Genomic DNA, 9,464 nt, shown 5'->3' on the forward strand with positions numbered 1-9,464 from the left:
CCCGAGTTACGTCTTCCGCCATTTTAGAGTATCAAAACACATACGCTCACTTTCTCCTAAGCATAAACAATGCTGATTGCGGTCATGCGCGTGCTTTCTCCTCCGAACGTAAACAACGCTGATTACGTTGATTACGCTCTTGGGTACTCTCCAAAATGGCGGAAGACGTAACTCGGGGGGAGAAGAATTGTTAAATAAATTATTTTTATTTTCTATATCTTAATTCGTGTTCCGAAGATGAACGAAGGTCTTACGGGTTTGGAACAACATGAGGGTAAATAATGACAGAATTTTCATTTTGGGGTGAACTAACCCTTTAATGTTGCACTCACCACTTGCATGCAGATCAAGCTGCACAGTTCACGTGACCCTCAGAAGCGGGAAGGTGCTTCTCTTCATGTTGTGCGCGGCTGCGTGGGGCCGGGTGTGTGTATATGTTTAGCGGTTCGTTAATAGATGGTCTTCTTGGTTTTTCATGCTTTTGATAAATATGTCTCAATGCCACTTACTAGCACACTATTATAATATAATAAATAACATATAATTATAATATATAAAATACTATTATAATACAATAAATAATAAATAACCACACAAATTTTCATAATTTTCTTTTAGAACGTGCAAGATACATGATAGGTCTAAGCCCTTTTTTCGCTTGTTGTTGCTTTTCTTTTTTGTGTCATTTGCTTATTCTATTCAATTGTAATGCATAGTCTATATGTAGTTGTGATCATTAGCATTATGAATTTATTAATAATACATTAAGTATTATTAGTAATATGGAAAATCACTATTTTAATATAAAATACAAGATATCTGTATTCTTAAAACCATGTGGACAGTGCAAACATAACAGTCATAGGAAAATAACACACACACACACACACACACACACACAAAACACATAGAAAACCCAAACAGCAAGCATGGGCAACCACACATAATTCCTGACTATGCTTTGGTTAATCAAGAAATTAATCTTTTTGTTCTTTATTTTGTTTTGTATTGCATTTAGCATTACCTATCAGATTAGACCCCTATTTAAAAGAACATTACACAAAAGTACTGTAAATTACAGTCTATCTAAACATGTTTTACCATACAATAGACGTTTTAAACAAACATATACCATTTGTTTAACTTCTTGTTACTGTAGAATTTAAGGTATGTGTTCGGTGAATTTTGAAAGGTTTTATATTGTAAACTTTATAGTACACATCAACAAAATGTGCAATTTACACAGAATAATACCTTTGATTTTAGGGTAATTACTTGCTTGTGTAGTTATGGTATTTTCCCATTAATAAAAAAAAAATTCATATTTTCACAGTAAGAATGTGTTTTTTACATATTAGGAGACTAAAAATTACATGTATGTACCGTTTCTTAATTTACAGTAATTTAATGTATGAAATACAGCGAAAGTTGTTTTGGTTTAAACAGTCTTTTACTGTTGCTATTTTACAGTTATTTACTGTAGTTTTCACTGACATTTTTTACAGTGTGTTTCATCATCAAAGAAAAAGTGTCAGATTAAGTGATGTTGAAGACCGACAAAAAGGGGTGCTAATGCAATCTATTTTTTGTTTATAGTAAAACTAAACTGATGCAAAGGAGAGTGGGCTCGTGATGGCAGGCAAAAAAACATTAAGATAAAGGCGGTTCAGAGAAGCAAAAAGAAAAAAAAAGCGAACATCAGGTTACCTTTGCCAGCCTCTCTCACAGAGCATGTACTGTAGCCTATGAGCGCTATAGTAAAATCTTAGGACACCCCTAGTCCGAATGTCCACTGCTATTTATCACTCTGCATTTTCTGACGTGAATATTCCATTAATTCGTAACGAGACAGCAGCGATTCTACAACGGGTTACATTTGAAAGCTATTGAGTTAGAAAATAGAGTAAATGAAGTAGCCTATAAGGTGATTGCTCCGATTAACATGAGACACATTCACACACAGACAGACAGACATATGAATACTCAAATTGAAGAATTCTGTTGTTTCAGGTTTCTAGATTCTAGGTTTATGTTTATTATGTCACACACATTTTTGTGTTCTGCTCTTTTTATGTAGATTTCAAGTATTTTAGTTCATACAATAATACATTTATTTCAATCCCCTGCTAAAAAAAATAGAATCCATCAATAGAGTTTGTAATGGTTTTACTGGTTATAATGGAAATTGTATTGTTTTGAATGGAAACTGTAATGGACCATGTTGGTCTCTACTGGTAATTGGTCGCCTATTATTTGTGGCTTTTGTTAAAATTACTAAATCCTAATAGAACATGTCCCAAAACACACTACATGAAACCATTATTTAATTGTTTTAATGGTTAAAAGTTGATGGTTTGTAATGATATTTGTAGTGGAAACCATTAGAATTTATGTGATGGTTTCTATTTTTTTTTTTCAGCAGGGTCAGCGTGGGTTTTGTGATGTTATTTGCCATAAATGTGATACATTTGTAACGTCTGCTTAGGATCATTGAGGGTCATGGGGGCTTTTTGTCTCAGAGACCCTTTCAGCCTTTTGACATTTGCATATAAATTACAGTCCTGGCCCCAGATTCTACATTTATATGGGTGCTAAATTACCAATGGTCCCCCCCATTATCAATTAGAGGCTAACCAGATCAACTCTCTGGTCTCCCCATCAACTTCAAACACATTCCAATGTCCTAAGAAACAGTCAGCCACAGTACCTGGCACCAGATGTCTGATGGCCAGCGAACTACCCCCCATGCTGGCAATACACATAACACACACACATAAAGACATTTTCTTTATTTAGACTATAATTAATCAGTTACAATTGTATCTTTTATAGACCAATTATAGGATTGTAAACATCCGGGATGTGCGCGCATCATGGTTGCAGAAAACCCACCTTTACGGCTAGAGAATTACACGGATACGGTACAAAATAGTTAGATTTAAAAAGATTATAGATTATTTTGATTAGATGTTATTTTCAAAATGTTCTCCGCATATTACAATAACTTGTCACCCAGCGATAAACACTGTTATTCAACGAAATTGACGTTAGTGAGTGGGATACGTCTTACAGATCCGTTTGTCATACCACCTTGTCAATGGGTAAACGATTAAGCGAAATGGCCAAGCATCCAGTGGCCAGAGATATATAATTACCTGATCGACACTCCAAGTGTATATACCAGGGAGAAGTTAAAAGCGTACAAGTCTCTTGATGCGTACAACTTTGTTCTGTGTGGTCATGTCCAAGACATACAATTTCATGATTATCAAGTTCAAAACTTCGTAGTTCTGAAGACGGAGGTCCTGCCTAGCCAAAGACAGGGAAAGAAGATGGACTTGTACAAGGCCTGGGTTATCGACAACAAGACAAGCAACTGTATTCTTACTGCGAACTGCACCTGTATGGCTGGGTATGTAACCAAAATGTACTATCTTAAATTGTCATTATTTTTATTCAGTGTCAGCAATTTAATCAAACAAAATTTAACTGCTTATTTGCTGAAATCATACAACTGTTGTTATATGTATAGCCTAAAGCACAATTTAAACCAATGTGTTTCATACATTATACCACTTTGTGCAGGTTAGGATCATGCTGCAGCCTTGCAGCTGCACTTATGTTTAAAGTTGAGCTGTGTGTCAGGATAGGAAAGACAGAGAAGTGTTGTACTTCAGGGACAAATATGTGGATCCAGCCATCCAAGAGAGAGGTGAAACCAGCCAGACTAAGAGAGATCAGCTTCAGAAAGGCTAAGAGGACAGACACCCAACTGCAGCCAGTCAGAGTAAAGCGTAGAAAGAACAATGTAAAAGGTAGAAACAATCTGAATGTAGACGAGATCAGGTCATGTACATATAACAAGCAGGTATTAATTATATTTTTATAACCTGTCTTTTTTCAGAACTGACAGATGAAGGCATGGCAGAACTAAAAGTACTGGCACCAAACGCAGCTGTGCTCACTAGCATGGACTACTTCAGTGACACAGATTCCGCATCAGAATCTGACACGGAGACCGGAGACCGGCCAGAGCCACCGGTAGCTCTGTATGATGACAATCTGAGATGCCTCTGCCAAAATGAACTACAAGAGAGGAGTGAAGAGACTTTTGAGAGACTGGGGAAGGAGTTAACTAATGAGCAGTGTGTAAACCTTGAGCTTACGACTAAAAATCAGGCCCACTCTCAGGCCTGGCACACACACAGAACTGGAAAGATAACAAGCACAACCCTACATTGTGTATGTACTGTAGTAACCGAGAGCGCTAAAACAAACCTTGTAAAACAGGTAATGCACTACAACAAACAAGATTTGTCCCATGTCCCAGCAGTACTTTGGGGAAGAGATATGGAGGACACAGCCAGAAGACAATACACAGAAATAATGAAAGCACAACATCAAAACTTTGACGTGGAGCTATGCGGTCTTGTTGTGCGGTCAGACAAACCACAACTTGGGGCATCGCCGGATGGAATAGCAAACTGTACCTGCTGTGGGAAAGCAACTATAGAGATTAAGTGCCCCTACAAATATCGTGATGGTCTGACAGGGAGTAGTGAGGACACACAGTTCTGCTTAGACAAAACACTACAACTAAAGAAGAATCATGAATACTACCATCAAGTTCAGCTCCACATGTTTGTATGCAACACCCAGTACCACTTTGTGCAGGTTAGGATCATGCTGCAGCCTTGCAGCTGCACTTATGTTTAAAGTTGAGCTGTGTGTCAGGATAGGAAAGACAGAGAAGTGTTGTACTTCAGGGACAAATATGTGGATCCAGCCATCCAAGAGAGAGGTGAAACCAGCCAGACTGAGAGAGATCAGCTTCAGAAAGGCTAAGAGGACAGACACCCAACTGCAGCCAGTCAGAGTAAAGCGTAGAAAGAACAATATAAAAGGTAGAAACAATCTGAATGTAGACGAGATTAGGTCATGTACATATAACAAGCAGGTATTAAATATATTTTTATAACCTGTCTTTTTTCCTTAATTGACTTTTTAGTTGCAATATTGTATAAATAAAGCTTCTGAGGGTGTATTAACACGGGCTGTTCCAAGGTGTTTACACATTGGAACACCTGTAGAAATGTGTTTTTGCATCAACTTTCAAGGCTTTGTTTACTTCCATTGCTGCAGAATACCTTGGAGTTGTTAATTCATTACTTTATCCCTGAAAATTGTATATCTCTGAAAATTGCATTATTTCTGAGTTTTGCTGATCTAAACTTTGTCTTTACCTTCTTTGATTATTCTGAAGCAATGGAAGTAAATGAAGCCTTGAAATGCTGATTATGCTGAATAAATAAGCTTTCCATTGATGTATGGTTTGTTAGGATAGGACAATATTTGGCCGAGATACAACTATTTGAAAATCTGGAATCTGAGCGTGCAAAGAAATAAAACAAATATTGAGAAAATTGCCTTTGAAGTTGTCGAAATGAAGTCCTTTGCAATGCATATTACTAATCAAAAATTAAGTTTTAATATATTCAAGGTAGGAAATAAAAAAAATATCTTCATGGAACATGATCTTTACTTAATACCCTAATGATTTTTGGCATAAAAGAAAAATCGATAATTTTGACCCATACAATGTATTTTTGGCTATTGCTACGAATATACCCCAGCGACTTAAGACTGCTTTTGTGGTCCAGGGTCATATATGTAACCAGCTTTGATTGGAATTTGTATTAAAATAAGTTATCTAACATTTATTTTATTGTGTATTCAGAACTGACAGATGAAGACATGGCAGAACCAAAAGTACTGGCACCAAACGCAGCTGTGCTCACTAGCATGGACTACTTCAGTGACACAGATTCCGCATCAGAATCTGACACGGAGACCGGAGACCTGCCAGAGCCACTGGTAGCTCTGTAAGATGAAAACCTGAGATGCCTCTGCCAAAATGAACTACAAGAGAGGAGTGAAGAGACTTTTGAGAGACTGGGGAAGGAGTTAACTAATGAGCACTGTGTAAACCTTGAGCTTATGACTAAAAATCAGGCCCACTCTCAGGCCTGGCACACACACAGAACTGGAAAGATAACAAGCACAACCCTACATCGTGTATGTACTGTAGTAACCGAGAGCGCTAAAACAAACCTTGTAAAACAGGTAATGCACTACAACAAACAAGATTTGTCCCATGTCCCAGCAGTACTTTGGGGAAGAGATATGGAGGACACAGCCAGAAGACAATACACAGAAATAATGAAAGCACAACATCAAAACTTTGACGTGGAGCTCTGTGGTCTTGTTGTGCGGCCAGACAAACCACATCTTGGGGCATCGCCAGATGGAATAGCAAACTGTACCTGCTGTGGGAAAGCAACTGTAGAGATTAAGTGCCCCTACAAATACCGTGATGGTCTGACAGGGAGTAGTGAGGACACACAGTTCTGCTTAGACAAAACACTACAACTAAAGAAGAATCATGAATACTACCATCAAGTTCAGCTCCACATGTTTGTACGCAACACCCAGTACTGCGACTTCGTGGTTTGGACAAAGCAAGATGTTACTATCAACCGCATCAGCAGAGATGAAGAAATGCTACAAGCAGTCCTGTCTAAAGCTGAAGTGTTCTTCAAACAGAGTGTTTTGCCTGAGCTGTTAACGCGCAGCATGAATCCACTGATGCATGCACCTACAGTCTGCTCACACTGTCAAGGGCCAGACTTTGGGATGATGATTGACTGTGCAAAGTGCAAGAACCATTTCCACTACACATGTGCCAGAGTAAGAAGAAAGGTTGTGGATTGGTATTGTGAACAATGCAAAAAAAGTCAGAATGAAATGTACTTCAAAGCAAATTATTTAATACAGTACTAGTATTTTACAGTAAAACACTTGAATGTGCAATAAATTGTGTATTACAATAAACAGTTGCATGAAAAATTAATCTAAATCAAGCTATCTTTTTGGGACTATACATTTACAAAGGTTTGTTAATGCTCCACACACAATTACTATATCATTTAAGAGGTCAACCTGTGTGAGTGGAATATCAGTTGTCAGAATTTTGAAAATTTTCCATCTACCTATTACTCTTTCAATGTGTATTCTCACATTAGACAAACGCCTTGATACGTCCACTTTTTGAGCAGAGAGCTGCTTCCTACCTTTGGTAAAGTGTGGGATCCTAAGGGTGGCACCACGTGTGGCAAGCTCATCTCTGATGGTAAAACCACAATCTGCTAGTATCTCATCATTATGCTCTAGGAGGTCATAAAATCAAGACTCAGCTGTAATTTGTTTATCCGAAACACGCCCACCCCAACCTGCCGAGAGAAAAGTAATTGCACCTGCAGGTGACATGCCAACCAAATATTTAACAGTGTTGTGGCTTTTATAAGTTGAGTACGTCTGGGCTCTGGAGGTTAAATTTGTGGGTCTGTCAATCAAAATTTCTGTACAGTCAATAATGCACCTGCAACGTTTATATTTAGGTTTAAAACATTTTAGCATATTCTTTAATATTGCATGCTTGCTTGGCCACTTGACGAGAGGCTTTAAAGTCGCAGACATAACAGGGAGCCAACTTCTCAATTTTAGAGAGGTCACATTCTGTGACATTAAATCTGAAAGCAATATCCTTGTTGCTGAGCCCTAATCTTAGTTTCATTAGGATGGCTAATAGATGATCCTCCAGGTTCATAGAGTCACACACAACCACTACACTGTCTTTAAGTTTGTGAATCAACCACTCAAAAATGACACTGGTCAGACCTGTGAAAAACATGCACTGCTTTGCTCTTGATAGAGCTAAAGGAAAATTGTGTTTTTCTGAGTGTTGACTTTAGTTCCTCATTCTCAGATTTCAGTTTGTCGATCTCCAAATGCAGGTTGACACACTCTGTAGAAAGTTGGCTGTACTTGTGTTTCAGATCATCATGGAGAACCTTTGGGACTGTGGTTTCTGAAATAGAGAATAGATTGTAACTGACTTGTAAAAGATGCACTGTCACTTGTTTTAGTTTAGCTTTTCTCTATTATTTGATTACTTCAAACATCATGTGCTAAACAGAATAATGTTCAACTTCATTCACAACACAGTTCTGCTGTATTGAACAATATATAAACAGGATGACCTGATTCATCCTCCTAATAATGACTGCCCTACATTAGTTAAGATATCACAAGTTCTTACCAGTGCCAGGACCAGCACCATGCTCCATTCTGCAGTCATCTGAGGACAGGCAAGCTCCTGAGGATTCTGATGCAACCTCATCAGTAACTTCTTTGGACTGCTGTACATCATCTGGTGGTCTGTGGGCAGTTTCATCCCTTTTTCTTTTTCTCTTAAATCTGATACTCAAGAGATGAGAGCAAACAGTCAGTCCAAAACAGTTTAGTTGCTTGGTAGATTATAGAGGTTATCAGATACCCAAATCAAGTCAAGTGCAAATTACATAGCATGCCTCAACAGGCTTTACAAGACAATGCAGACATAACAAAAACGATCAAGGTCTAACAAATTATCTTTACCAAAACAATGTGACATTACTTGCCATACATTCTCTGCATTTTGATGCATGCAATGTGATCACAGTTAGCAACTAAATAAGGCTCAAGTGACAATATTTACCTCTCAAGTTTTTCATCGCCTTTGTTTATTTCACACTGGGTTGAGTAGGAAAAGACAGAAGGGACAAAGTCGGGACTATTGAAGTCTATGGATACCTCTCCTGTACAAAAAAAAAAAAAATTGTATTCTAGTGATTGACAGTACGATAGTGTAACAGCTCACTTTAGCCTGAGTTTGCTATAACGTATTAGCCAAGTACCAACATTACTAGCCAAGCTCACGAGACTAGCTAGCCATCAGGCTAATTACTAGCCAGACAACATAACAAAATTGAAGGTTAGCTATTAAACTAGTTCAACTCAAACTTGTACATTATTCTGTTATATTGTTAGATAAGCATACAACTCACTATTTACCGATATTTTGTTGCTGTAAGCCAAACCGAGTGATGTATCTGATTTAGCGTAACGTTAACTTACCTGATATGAAGTGTGAACTGCAGAGTCGGGCATTTTTTATTTGGTCCTCTTTCCAATCGGCTCTTCTGAGGGCTTGTAACCAAAGACGTCTGCGGTTGGCATTAAAAGTAGTGTGAGTTGATGGTATTCGGTAAAACTTAAGACCACAGTTTACAGATTTCCGATTCTGGCATCCCACTGCACAACACAACATTTTCCCGCTGTTGTCTTTTGCAACCGACATGCGCAGTTGAACCTGCGTGACGTCTGTGTGACGTAGGGGGATAATTGGTCTATATGCATGTGTTGTTTGTATGTTTCCCTATTATATTAGCCTAGTTACAACTCTTTATTTGTATTAGTTAGACTCTCAATGCTTATATTCAGGTATATGAGTGTATCTCTGCTTTAAGTTCTTCTAGATGTTTCGTTCTTGGTATCAAAATGATCTGCTCTTTATTCCTCAAACA

Source organism: Sinocyclocheilus rhinocerous, unplaced genomic scaffold, assembly GCF_001515625.1.
Source record: "Sinocyclocheilus rhinocerous isolate Xijiao unplaced genomic scaffold, SAMN03320098_v1.1 scaffold7751, whole genome shotgun sequence".
In the NCBI taxonomy this organism is placed as follows: Eukaryota; Metazoa; Chordata; class Actinopteri; order Cypriniformes; family Cyprinidae; genus Sinocyclocheilus; species Sinocyclocheilus rhinocerous.